The sequence below is a fragment of the Aedes albopictus genome, chromosome 1 (assembly GCF_035046485.1).
Source record: "Aedes albopictus strain Foshan chromosome 1, AalbF5, whole genome shotgun sequence".
Classification (NCBI taxonomy): domain Eukaryota; kingdom Metazoa; phylum Arthropoda; class Insecta; order Diptera; family Culicidae; genus Aedes; species Aedes albopictus.
In genome coordinates this window covers 196,728,062-196,743,269 of record NC_085136.1, presented here as the reverse complement: position 1 = coordinate 196,743,269, position 15,208 = coordinate 196,728,062, and the positions used below count along the sequence as shown (strand labels likewise).

At 36.0% G+C, this 15,208-nt stretch overlaps 2 protein-coding genes across 3 annotated transcripts in view; both read left to right on the top strand.

Annotated features, from left to right (window-relative positions):
- Positions 1-15,208, top strand: part of LOC134285420 (uncharacterized) — a 446,116-nt gene that overhangs the window by 224,374 nt on the left and 206,534 nt on the right. The window lies entirely within an intron of this gene.
- The window catches only part of LOC134285416 (dual specificity testis-specific protein kinase 1-like), a 171,195-nt gene continuing 164,079 nt past the window's right edge, over positions 8,093-15,208 (top strand). Inside the window, exon 1 of the mRNA XM_062846084.1 lies at positions 8,093-9,225. The gene's annotated coding sequence lies outside the window, so the exon portion shown is untranslated. The remainder of the gene's footprint in view (positions 9,226-15,208) is intronic.

Sequence of the window (15,208 nt, the reverse complement as noted above, 5' to 3'; positions counted from 1 at the left end):
TTGTTTTGATCAAGTTATTAGCGAAAGAAAGAGTCGACGAAGAGAAATCGATCAAGTCAGTTAGGCCCTTATGAAAAATCATTGTCGAGATGATCAATCATCGGTGTATTTCGGTAAAGGACGACTAAGACTAGCATCTAAAACAACAAAAACAACCAACAATGATTTGCCGGCCAAGTTATGAGCCGAAGAGAAAATCGATGAAGAGAAATCGATCATTGTAGATACGCCCGTATCAATGAGAGTATATTACAGGTGGGGAAGAAGATAGTTCGTGTGCGTGAGATCCGTGTCTGGTGCAAAACATGTCACTACTACAATCAAAGCGAGCTCCCATAAGAACGCGTGTCAAATAGTGACGTCACTATTTGTGTTTACATTTTTCTTTCCTTACTAATACATAGCAATCTCTTCTTCTTCCCCACCTGTAATATATTCTCATTGCGCCCGTATGATACTGAGCGCGAGATGTTGTCTCAATTTTGAAAAATTGATTCCAAATCATGAAAACACGCTTCGTTAAGAAGTTTGAGACCAGATTTAGATTCTACTATAATTGATCTACCGGGAATTCGCCTTGACGGAGGCTCTCTGAGAGAATTGCGCTGTGCGTGAAAACAATTTTTTTTAACATGGGAAAGGATAGGAGCTGCATTTTCAAATGCTTCTAATTCTTTATAGAAATTTTTTTAAGCAAAACGTTCTTAATGTTATCGAATGAGATTTTGATACGCTATATTATAGACATAACATTGTGATTTAAAAACTTTTTGTCTAAAACCAGTTATAGTGTAGTTAATTGAAAGTATATTGCAAAACATTAACACTTTTTTCAATCTGAAGTCCCTAAAATATTTTAGAAGCATTTGCAAATGCAGCTCCTATCCTTTCCCATGTTAAAAAAATTGTTTTCACGCACAGCCCAATTCTCTCAGAGAGCCTCCGTCAAGGCGAATATGTGATCATTCATTAAAAAAAAATAGACAAAATATTATTGTTGAGCCGATTCCTCTTGAGTGACCCATAATAGGCAACAAATTGACCCATTATTGTGGTTTTCATCATTTACTAATTTTTTAGTAATTTCCATCACCTTAAGTGAATTTAATAAGCAAATTTTTATATAAAACAATCAAAAGCAGTTTCAATGATAAGAATATTACATAAGAATAATGAAAGACTTTCACTTAGTGTTATTTTTGTATGAAAATCGACTCATATTATGAAATCATTGCTGCTTGAGTGACCCATAATTGTGCTATGAGTGTAGTCTGTGATTAGAAAAAAAAAAATAAAAGGGGACTCACTAAACACTAAACTGCGTAAGTCATGATTTTCTGTTATTTAAAATATTTCATGAAATTGCGAATGAAATAATCAAAGATTGCCTTGGTGATCCCGCCGTTTAATCAGAATAATCTTTAATAAGCGGTTTACGCTGTAAAGTGAATCCCCCTAAAAACTTCATGCTTTAATCAGACTTTAACCCCATTAGCACAAGTAAACATTTTACCACAGCAAGAAAATGCAATTTGGTTACTCAAATTGATGGACCGCCCGTTAGTTAGAGCCATAACCATTTTTGCGGACCCCTCGATTTTGGTCAACTGTTGGCTCATTTAAACCGTTATAACTTGAACTCGAAAGCTTCTCCAGAAACCACTTCATAACGATATGTTATTGAAAATAGGAAAGATAGAGCTACTTTTTGCAGTTATAAAAAGTTGGGTCAACCATATTGATTTCGACCTTGAATTTATATACCAAAACTTTTTTTTTTCACCATGTTGGAAACAACGGATTTCCAATTGTTTTGCACCAATTGAAAGTTATGACATTTGTACATAACATATAAAAAATACCTAGAAATATCTTTTTTTCCTATTAAAAGTTATCTGCACCGGCAACGACACGCAAATCTGCACCAGTTATGGACACATTTGTTAATTTGGGTTCCACTTCGCACTATTTACACTATTTCCTTATGGAATGAGCCCAATGTGACCAGATATATTTTGCTCAAATGCGGGACAACATGTTAAATACTAAAACTTACGTAAGTTTTTTTTTCCAATAAGGAATAAATTTGGGACTGGTTTTCGATGTCTAATGGAACATTTTTTTAATTCAATACTCACATTGCGTAAACAGCAACAAATAATGCAGTCATATAAGCAGTGCTATCGCAAGAAAGCGGCGCAGCCGAAAAAAATTTAATTAAAAAGGGTTTCAAACTAGAAATTTGTTCAACAGGTTTAGGCTCAGAGAGATGCATAGCCCGAAATCCCCTCCCCCTGGCTACATAACTACAAAGAAATAAAGAAAAATGACACTGTACAAAATCAACTATTGGAATACCTGTTCTATGTTTATTGACAATCAGAATAAAATAATGTGTTACAAATACTATTCAAAAATATCATAGCTATTATGTTTTTCCAATAATTTCAGTACACCTTTTGCACAGCCTTTTGATGTATTCTCAGGAGTAAATGTTGCAACATCACGCGGGAAACAACACCATTGCACTAGTTTCGAAATATCCCAAAAATGTCAGAAGTTTCAGATTTTTCGCAATTCGAAATTCACAAATCAATCAGGCAGTAAGGACTTTAAATCAGCTAGGAAAGATAGAAGTTTATTTTAAAAATGTATAACATGGATATAATTGCCTAATTAAAATCCGGGACGTTTCCGGGACGCTTGTAAATGCGGGACAGGTTGCTTAAATCCGGGACTGTCCCGCACAATCCGGGACGTGTGGTCACTTTAAATTAGCCATAACTGGTACACTATGGCGAAATAAAGTGCAAGGAAGCCGAAAAATAAGGAAACGATTGTGGAAGTTGTGAAGTTTGGATGATTGCAACCATCTTTTGTGAACGTAATCTGTTATTCACATTCTTTTTCTCGTTGATTTGCATCATTAAAGGTTGAAAATCAACTATGGCAAATTTGAGGTACTATAGTCATAACTGGTACACTAAGCCTATAACTACACGGTAAAAATTCTGCACGATCGATTCAAGGGAAAAACCCCTCAACATTCAACATCCCAATCAACATGATCAGAAATGCTTTTCCTTTGAATTCGTAATGCTGTCAGTGTTGACTTGAGAACCAAAATAAACATACCGGAAAAATAAACAGAAAATCACTTCGATTTGCACTACTGTACAAAGCAGTGCGATTCAAAGTGAAAAGCTGTTGATTTGATAATGACTGCTTGGGACATGAAAGTAAATATAGATGACAGATGGCAGAAAGTGTTTAGCTTTGATTCACACCTCTCTAACAAATGTGAAGTAGTGTAGTGATAGAGCAGATGGTTACGACCTGAAACGTTACGGTCCTGGTATCGAATCGGGGTGCGGGTCACATTTTTTAAATTTTTGTTTTGAAATAAAAACATTCTCAATAACGAATTGAAGTGAAGTTCCATTAACCCTAAAAGGGATACCTGGGGTCCATTGGACCCCAGGCGCCTTCAGAGCTCGTCTTTGATGGAACACACTCAGCGTGGTGACGAAACTGAGGCCATGAAGGTATCCCTTTTAGGGTTAATATTGAAGGGGCATTGAATGTTCTTTTCCAACTGATATTCAATTGATATCGAATGTATTAAACAGTAGTGCGAATCTAAATGCCAATCAGTTTATATCAGCCTGCAGATTATTTACCGTGTATTAAAATGTGCCGAAAATTGACAAAATAGTGGGCCGGTCTCAGTGAGACTTACTTCCCATCGACTGTTCATTTGACTCTCACTGATTACGTTCCCACTGCAGGTTTTGCTAAAAAAATAAAGAAAGAAAACGATATTTTCAAGTACAATCCCTTACAAGATGTCTACCCTCTATTCAACATCTATGCTGCTCGGTAAAACAGTTTGTTTTTGCCGCATTACCACTGAAAATGACTAAAAAGCTTACGATGTCCACTTTACCCCCATTTCACCCCCGCACTCTGCCCTTAGCCCCTTAACCATTACTTCACAAAGGCAGGATTCTCCTACTCTAGTACTACTATGCTCATACGTGAATTCACTACAGTGTTTCTTATGGTAAGAGGTAGGAAATTTCAGAGCTTTTTTCGTACAGGCATCGACGAAAGCATAATCCGTCTTCATTCGAAAGCTTGATTTGTCTTTATTTCAGAGACTTTCAGCCCTTAGCTGGTTCGTCTATAGCTTCTTTCGAAAGCGAATAAAGAGCGTTACTCAAAACTTTATGGCAATTTTTAATTCGAAAGCACAAATCATTACACGCATAGAAATTTCTACTCACTTTCAAAGTATCCGTGATATTGATTGGAACTGATGGACGAGGGACATCTTACCTAACATAGCATGCGAAAACATTGTGAAATTTTTTTTATCAATTATGTAAAGGACAACAATTTGAATAAAAGCACATAATAAAAAACAAAATCAACCATCAACAATGCATGCACTGCATAATATGTAGTGCAAATTAAACACAGAACGGCGAAGTATGAATAACGAGATCGCTCATATCCAGTGTTGGGGATACTCACTTGCAAGTGTTACACGCTAGTTTGGAAATAACCATTAAATGGGTCTTCGGTACCCATTTTTTGCTCCGGTACCAAGCTGTCAAATAATGGGTGTTTTCTCAGCTTCAAATAATGGGTGTTTTTGCAACATTTTGAAGTACTCCCTGCACGCTAGTTCGGAAATACCCATTAATGGGTACTTTAGTACCCATTTCGAACTAAAGTGGCTTAACCCATTTAATGGGTATTCGCCGTTTACCCATTAATGGGTATTCAAACCGAACTTCAAAAAATGGGTATTATAAAACCATTTTTATTTTACAAAAAATGGGTAAAAAAGTCCCATTTTTGTATTTTTTTTTCACTAGTATTTGCTTGCTTATATAATTACAAAAGCAAATAAAAAATATAAAAATGAAACACGTTTTACATCACATTCATTATTTTTGTTTATTAAAATGTAAAATTTCCTTATAAACATAAAAATAATCTAAATTTTGTCGCAATTTCTGTCTGCCGTACAGGGTCTTCGGAATCGGAACTGGTTGTATAGCATACTCTTGCCCTTGCTCTTGCCTTGTATCCTGCGATTTCCTTCGGAATGTCCATCTTCTAGCGTATCTCATTCCTGTAAGTTAATTAATAGGTGTTTTAGGAAGACATTTTCTTACGGACTTAAGGAGTACGCACAAACAGAAATAAAAAACAGAAACTTACCTTCGAGCTGCCGGACCCGGAATGTATCTTAATCTCCCCTTGCTGTTAGTGGACCGCATCGGATATATCCGGACATAACAATCGTTGGCTTTCCTTCTGAATTTTGAACACAAGATCATGATAATCTCAACGTTAATGTTTCTTCTAATACAAAGTCCTAGAATTTTGAAGATGGCGGCGTTATTTGGCAAACTTATACATGGGTGCTATTTACCCATTGTAGGGTTGACCATACTAAATTTGTTTCTATCTCAGTTCAGAAGCATACCATCTGAAATCTGGGTATGGAAAAAGGACATTGACATTGCAGTTTTATCTATCTGAATGACATATGTAGTAGCAAGTGAAACAAACAAACAAACAAACAAACAAACAAACAAACAAACAAACAAACAAACAAACAAACAAACAAACAAACAAACAAACAAACAAACAAACAAACAAACAAACAAACAAACAAACAAACAAACAAACAAACAAACAAACAAACAAACAAACAAACAAACAAACAAACAAACAAACAAACAAACAAACAAACAAACAAACAAACAAACAAACAAACAAACAAACAAACAAACAAACAAACAAACAAACAAACAAACAAACAAACAAACAAACAAACAAACAAACAAACAAACAAACAAACAAACAAACAAACAAACAAACAAACAAACAAACAAACAAACAAACAAACAAACAAACAAACAAACAAACAAACAAACAAACAAACAAACAAACAAACAAACAAACAAACAAACAAACAAACAAACAAACAAACAAACAAACAAACAAACAAACAAACAAACAAACAAACAAACAAACAAACAAACAAACAAACAAACAAACAAACAAACAAACAAACAAACAAACAAACAAACAAACAAACAAACAAACAAACAAACAAACAAACAAACAAACAAACAAACAAACAAACAAACAAACAAACAAACAAACAAACAAACAAACAAACAAACAAACAAACAAACAAACAAACAAACAAACAAACAAACAAACAAACAAACAAACAAACAAACAAACAAACAAACAAACAAACAAACAAACAAACAAACAAACAAACAAACAAACAAACAAACAAACAAACAAACAAACAAACAAACAAACAAACAAACAAACAAACAAACAAACAAACAAACAAACAAACAAACAAACAAACAAACAAACAAACAAACAAACAAACAAACAAACAAACAAACAAACAAACAAACAAACAAACAAACAAACAAACAAACAAACAAACAAACAAACAAACAAACAAACAAACAAACAAACAAACAAACAAACAAACAAACAAACAAACAAACAAACAAACAAACAAACAAACAAACAAACAAACAAACAAACAAACAAACAAACAAACAAACAAACAAACAAACAAACAAACAAACAAACAAACAAACAAACAAACAAACAAACAAACAAACAAACAAACAAACAAACAAACAAACAAACAAACAAACAAACAAACAAACAAACAAACAAACAAACAAACAAACAAACAAACAAACAAACAAACAAACAAACAAACAAACAAACAAACAAACAAACAAACAAACAAACAAACAAACAAACAAACAAACAAACAAACAAACAAACAAACAAACAAACAAACAAACAAACAAACAAACAAACAAACAAACAAACAAACAAACAAACAAACAAACAAACAAACAAACAAACAAACAAACAAACAAACAAACAAACAAACAAACAAACAAACAAACAAACAAACAAACAAACAAACAAACAAACAAACAAACAAACAAACAAACAAACAAACAAACAAACAAACAAACAAACAAACAAACAAACAAACAAACAAACAAACAAACAAACAAACAAACAAACAAACAAACAAACAAACAAACAAACAAACAAACAAACAAACAAACAAACAAACAAACAAACAAACAAACAAACAAACAAACAAACAAACAAACAAACAAACAAACAAACAAACAAACAAACAAACAAACAAACAAACAAACAAACAAACAAACAAACAAACAAACAAACAAACAAACAAACAAACAAACAAACAAACAAACAAACAAACAAACAAACAAACAAACAAACAAACAAACAAACAAACAAACAAACAAACAAACAAACAAACAAACAAACAAACAAACAAACAAACAAACAAACAAACAAACAAACAAACAAACAAACAAACAAACAAACAAACAAACAAACAAACAAACAAACAAACAAACAAACAAACAAACAAACAAACAAACAAACAAACAAACAAACAAACAAACAAACAAACAAACAAACAAACAAACAAACAAACAAACAAACAAACAAACAAACAAACAAACAAACAAACAAACAAACAAACAAACAAACAAACAAACAAACAAACAAACAAACAAACAAACAAACAAACAAACAAACAAACAAACAAACAAACAAACAAACAAACAAACAAACAAACAAACAAACAAACAAACAAACAAACAAACAAACAAACAAACAAACAAACAAACAAACAAACAAACAAACAAACAAACAAACAAACAAACAAACAAACAAACAAACAAACAAACAAACAAACAAACACATACTACTCCCTGATCAATTGGTTTCTATACAGAAAACTCGACGGAACCGGGAACGGAACATTTCGCTCGCTTTTACGGTAGCGGCCGCCGCAAGTTGAGGCGACGCTTCAAAAATAAAGCTCCGCCGTAAAAGCAGACAGCTGTCACTGTCAAATTGCACAAATTTTGACGTTTCCAGCCCTCTGATGTGTTGGTAAACAAAGTGATGACACTCACACCATCGCTCAAAGTGTGATTACCGTTTCCACCCGCCCGTCCGTATCTTGAGCACGGGAGAGAAGCTCCCCTGGCTGCTGACTCTGGTGGCTGCGTTGCTGTGCTACCCACCCATCTCCGAACTCTCCGACAGACCGTGCACCGTTGAATGTAGTGTTGTTGTTGTTGTTTGTGTTTACTGATGGTGGTGGTGCTCTGAATCCGCTACGGCTACACAACGCTGGTGATGGACGAGAAAGCATTCGTTCGGCGGTGTGTGTTTGGTTGGCTCTCTGCCCATCCTGTGTGGAGCCGTGCCAGTCAAAGCAAAACTAGAGTCGGTGCGCTGCAGTTCGGACGCTTTTTTCTTCCTCTCTCGTTCAGCATGTTTTCGGATCGGACCCCATCGAACGCGAATGTGGAGTGTGTTGATTTTTGATTTGGCCAGGGAGATTCGCGACTTTCGCCCCGACGACGACGACGGCGACGGAACGGACGAATAAGGGGACATTGGAGGAGTGATCAGTGTGTTGACGCGAGTTTTTCTGAAAAGCTGTTTTTGAGTTGCAATTCTGCTGGTTGCGGTCAGCTCTAAACGAAGAATCGACTCGAGCGATTTATCGGTGAAAATTCCTGTGACCGGAGTGCCTGCAGTGGAAGAATTTCTCACTCAGAAGAAAATTGGATGCAATTCTTGTTTTGTTCTGGTAGAAAAGGAACGAAGTGCGTAGGAATTATAATCCCTGTAGAAGAAGATTTAGAAGAATAAAAATGTGACGTTTCGGGAAACCTTTCCGTATAGAAAACAGGGCAAATTGTATTGCCCCGATAGGTGAAAAATGGGAAGAAGAAAGTCATCACCCATTATTTTGTGCGGTTACTGCGATGCAGAGAAAATGTTTTCATCTCCTCTAAATGGGCTGCGGATGTCGACGCGAATCGAGTAGCTCTGCAACAATGGTGGATTACTTTGCGATGCTACTCTGCTGCTCTTTGGCGGCGGCGACGACGTCTAGCTGGGATGCCTGTTGTAAATTGTAAACCGGAGGAAAATGAAAATGATGGAGTGTGGTGCAAAAATGAACGAAAAATTGTAATCTATCTCTAATGCAATGGAATTTTAGCAGATAGTGGTGTGAAAAGGATGTGTTTTATGGATTAGCAGCTGAAATTCGATACTTGTTATCATATTTGAATTCAAAAGACTTATAAGGTAAGAAAAAAGTATCTTGAACATATTTGCAGACTCGTTTGTTTTGTTAAATCACATAACTCTTTAAAAGATAGTTTATTACTTCATTAAGCGTTATTATTTGCAAAAGATAACACTCCGATAAGAAGTGTACAATTTTGGTCATAGTACAATACTCCTAACTATATTAAATCTTGACTCCGATCAGCTTTTACTGTGGGCGACAATGCCCTCTAAACTATATAACTGAGAGATGAAAATGGAGAGCATAACGTAATGTGCGTCCCTATTAAGTTTTCCATTCTTAATTACTTAGCAAAGCCTTTGCATCTCGCCACTGCTAAAGTGCATTGGGTCTTGGTTTGATTTCTTCAACAGAATGCTGAGTGTAGGCGATCTACCACCGACTGTTAGGGTCAAGCAGTGCGGGGTTAATGAACCTAACTGCTCCATTGCACTTACGAAATTTGCTAATTAGATTGACCCGTTAGTTTTAATCTAACCTTGTTCTTTTTCTTTTTGGTGTAACGTCCCAAATGGGACGGTGCCTGCATAGTATGTTCTATGAGCATTTCTACAGCTATTACAGGATGTCTACTTCCTGAAAAAAAAACCTGGAAACCTCAGAGAATTTATTAGACAGGGGAAAACCTGGAATACCCAGGGAAATTATACTTCGATAAAAAATAAAACATCATGTGGTATGAATCACAAGTAATTGTAATTGTAATTGTAATTTAGCTTTATTATTAACGATAACCGTTTAGTGTATACACTTTGAATCGGGTCAAGGAAACTAAAGTAAATTTTACTGCTTCTGGATCTACTCAGAAGCAGAGTCCACACAGTTTGTTACATTGTTGATATAAATCTGGTAGCTGAAGGTAATCTAGAATTACCGTTACAAGGACGTTTTCCAGCAATTCCTTCAGGGTTTTCCATTGAACTTCTTTAGAAATACCTCTTGGAATGCCTCTCAGGATTTCTCACAGGATTCCTTCCGTATTTTCCATGCCATATTTCGTGGTATTATTATTTTTTTAATTCCTTCCGGAGATTCCTCCGGATCCATGGCATTTTTTCAAGATTCGAATTATTTTCTGGATTCTTTCTTTTGAATCTTCTGAGATTCTTATATTTTCCCTATTTTTGCTGAAGCTTTTTACGGGGATCCTACAAAAACAAATCCAGAGGTTTTCACCGAAAAAAATCAACAAATCTCGAAACATAAAATTCAACGGTGACGAAAAACCCCACAAAATCCAGAGGTTGTTTTTTCGGTTTTGCTCCCAGAGCCCCTCGTAGGATTTCCCCAAAGTTCCTTCTGCGTATTTCCAAAAAAATCGCAGGATTGTTTTCATGATTATTTACGAGATCTCCACAAGAGCTACTCTCAAGATATATTGTAGGTGTTTTCACTGAATTTCTCCTAAAGCTTATCTCGAGATTCCTCTTGCAGAATTTTCGTGATTCCTTCCAGTATTTCTCATAAGACTTCTCCAGTAGATCTTCCCGGGATCCCTTCCAGAGTTGCTGCAAGAGTTATTTATGGTATTTCTACTAGAATTCCTACAAGAACTGGAGAAACTTGTAATAATTAATTAGTAGGCATGAAATGTTGCTACTTGACAAATTGAGAGATGAAATTTGTGAAAAAAAATCGCGTTCTGGTGGGATTTGAACCCACGACTCCGTATGCACTAGACCGGCGCTTTAACCAACTAAGCCACAGAACAGGTAATGATTCTGCGGAATAGAAAGCCAAACTGAATCCGAATCCACACCGTGAACACTCCTTTTTCACAAAACCATCACTCTTTCGGCCTAGACGCCAATCTACAACACACTCGCGTTTGTGGTCACTAACTAAAAGTGAGAGCAAGTTGTTTTTATGTTCCTACAAGGACTTCTTGAGAAATTTTTCAATTTTCTGCGGGAGCTCTTGCCGAGATATCACCCCAAGTTTCTCCTGCAATTCCTTCAAGCAATTTCAATGAGTATTTTCAAAGTTTCGCCCTGGATTTCTACAGAAGTTTCTGCTAGAATACTTCTAGGCTCTTCCTCGTTTTTTTCCTGAGATTTTCTCGAAATCCTTACCGGAAATCGTTCCAATTCTCCATGTTCCTTTTTGGGATTCCTTTAATAGTTGCTCCAGGAGTTCCAACAGAGATTTAGGAGTTTCCTTCGGAATGTCTCCTTAGATAATTCGCTAAATTACTTGTGAGAAATTTCCTGGGAAGGAATCCAGGTGAAATCTTGCGAGAAACCCCTTAACCTGATGTTTTCAGTGGTTTTCAACCATTTTCAGTCCGTGCACCCCTTTTGGATTTGGCCCGGACCCTATTCCCCCTTTCATAAAAAATAAACAATAAATTGAAGGGGCTAGATGCAAAGGGGTGTAAGTGACAAAAACCCATTTTCGAGTAAATGTGGTTCAAAGTTTTTCACCAATTTTTCATCCCATTAGAAATGAATGAAATTTCAAATGCGACCCAACTTTCTTCGTTTTTTGTAATTTTTCGAATCATCGTGAAAATTTTTAAAAGCTTGAAATGTGAAGAATTTTCTGATATCCTCAGCTAAAAATCGACAAAATGGCCACTTACACTCCTTTGCATCTGGGCCCCTCTATTATGTGACAGTTGACGATGAAACTTTATTTAAAAATGATCTTATTCAATGACTAAGACACGCAAAAATCAGGTTTCTGATTTGAAAATGAATGTGAAACTTGCACCTGTACATTTTTACTAGTAATTTGATCCTTGGAGCTGTAGTTGGCAAAGCACAGTTCATATTATCTGCGGAGATCCGTCTTTATCTGCAGTATAGTTGAAAGTCCCGATTTGCACGAATGGTAATAAAACTCGAAAGACCATTTGCCAAATGTTGGGGTATGTGTCGCTTATGAGAACCCAGAACTCACATTGGAACTTTCCTTCAGACAAGGTCTTCTTTGAATCGTCCTGTAGTTTGATGAGCACATCTTGGAATTGATCTGGAACTTAGGCCACGCGGAAAGAACTGCGTTCTAAGTCAAGATCCCTTTCCTGGACGTCAGGAAAATACCATTTGAATTTATTTTTGAGTGCTGGCAAGTGTTGAAGAGTTTCATCCTTTATGCTTCTCGGGAATGTTTATTCTCTGTATTTTCCGTCAATGAGTGATAATGGTCTTCAATTTAAAGCGCTGAATTCAACCAAAATAACAATCTAGGGTATCGCGCCACTTGGGCGGTGGCTTCTATATTCGTCTGTTTGCCACTATAACTCAGTCAATTTTGAATCAGTTGAACTGAAATGTTGTACACGATTAGATACTATACCTATCTCACCGCATTCCAAAAATTGTGTCAATTGGTTCAAATTTGACTGAGTTATAGCGGAAAACAGATGAAAATGGAAGCCACCGCCCAAGTTGCGCGATTCCCTATATCATTTGATCCAAACGAAGCTTAGAGATGTTGGTACTTGCCGATGGATCATAATGCACTGAAAAATCAGTGTTAAAATTGATGAAAATAGAAACATATTCTTGGGTGGACAATTCCCCCCTAGGAGGGCGAAATTCCCCCCTAGGGGGGAATTCCCCCCCGGATGAAAACCACTGACCTAGGGGAATATCTGTAAGTAAAAAGAAAATCGTGTTAAATACTGTTCCTTTGAATTCCACTAAGAATTTGCATCCTTTGACAGATAGGGTATGTGTGCCATCAGTAATCTCATGCTCCCATTTTCATCCTATTCGAAAACAAGCGATTACGGCACCGATTGACTCCGTTCTTTTTGTTTTCATGGGTGCTCACTTCTAACAAAAAAATACAAAAATAAGAAACAAAACAAACAGCGCTTCAATCCTTTGTTTTTCGTGGGATGAAAATGGGAGCCACATGCTTAATAAGGGAACCAATACCCTACGTATTTCGACCTCAACTGTAAGGTCGTCTTCAGTGTCTGTACTGAGTCGAGTCAAGTACAAGACACTGAAGACGACCTTACAGTTGAGGTCGAAATAAGTATCTGTCAAAGGATGCAAATTCTTAGTGGAATTCAAAGTAACAGTACTTAACACGATTTTCTTTTTCCCCTTAACCTTCCGTAACTCGCGCGGTTGGCCACCTACGTCAGCACCACCCGAATAAAAAATACAGTAGAAAAACCGAACGTTATATTGTAACAGTACTATTTAGAACCATATTTTTACAATAGACACCACTGTAAAAGTAAAAATACAAAAACAATAAGATGTAATGTAGGATACCATACCGTGAATTGTAAATAAGATTTTCACAATATATTATACAGGTTGTTAAGTATCGTAACAATATGAAAAAATATTTTTTTCCATATATATTTTTTTGCAAAACCATACATTTTATTGTTAATGAATTGTTCAAAATAATGATACGTGGGTTTAAATATACCGTACATTGTATGGTACATGAATGGTTTCAAATAATAAAATGTACCGTAAATAAATTGTTTTTAATTGTAATTTCACTACTGGTTATACATTTAATCAAATGGTTTTGGAATGGTTCTCTTTTGTTATGTTGAATTGTTTTACATTACATAAACCATATATTGTTATATTATCTTGCCATTTTCCTCCTGTTAATGGCATCTTAGGCTTATTAGTTTTTTTTTAGAATGCGCTTTGGGAATTCCCAGAGCGTTTTGGATAACCATTCATATATAGGATCGCCCACGTCTAAGTCTGAGTAGTCTCTGATTGCATTAACAGTTGAAGCTTAGGCTCCCATTCTCCACCAGCCAGATAACCGGGTTTCGCAAACTAAGCATTATTTGTGGCAACACTTTGAGCGGCATGATGGAACTATGCCGAGCGCGCTAAGTGTTATTAGACCACTAATGTAGTTGCATGAAGTGGGTGACGAGGTACATAAGTATCATTACAGCGTGCTTAACCGTTATTGCAATATTGAGGCACCAGTTTGACTAAAGTTTGAAATACATAACAACTCATGAGATAACTGTCAAGTTCGATTCAAATATAAGTTAGGTTAAAAAGCGAACCCGCAGACGAACCTATATTAAAAGTCATTTCAGTGTTCAGTCCAGTCCATATGTTAAAGATGGCTCTACGTCAAAGATAAAGTTTGTCAACCGCATTTGATTCGATTGTGGTCGAAGGCAAGTTCACATGAGAGAAGAGGAGAAAACTCCCCTAAATGCAAATACAGAAAGAATAGTGTTGAAGTGTTGAACTCATCTACTGATTTACGGTAATCTGACCTGCATCTTTCCGGGTTGGCCTACATTGCATTCGTATTTCTCTCATCGCACTCTACACACCTAGCCCGCCATATCTCTTGGACTCCTGCTTGGACCTGCAGTTCTTAGGACATCTGGTTTACCACTGATTTAAACATGTTATTGGCATTAACCCTTTGGAGCCGGAGGGATCATATATGACCCCGGCGATGAAACCGAGCATAACAAACGTGTTCGACACCAGCGAGGTTGCGTCAACAGCGGCGAAAAAAATCGATTCCAAAAGGTTAAATTGATGTTTCAACTTATTCATTTTTTTTTCTTTCCTTTCCTTTGCATCAAAAAAGTCACAAACATCAACAAAACAAAGCACGGAAAAAATCTTAAACTGAATAAATCTGGTGTTCGATTTGAATAGGTCGAATCTGCATAGGAATCACAGCAAACATACGATCTATTCAAATCGAACACCAGAAATAATTAAAAATTCACGGAAAAATAATGTTTCGGAAAAGTGAATGGTTCAAACGTAAGAAAAACAGTATAATATATTGTTACATTAAAATCCAATGTAAATGTATAGTATAGCGAACCATTTCATTACAATACACTTTATTGTAGCTGGTACACTGTATGGTGCAGGAATGGTTTTCACCATACACTCTATGGTTCGTTTTTATCCGGGAACGCTAATGCAGAATACAAAAAGCGAGATTTTTTCAACGCGTTGTACAAAATACAACAACGCGACCGCTCGACGGTTAAAGATC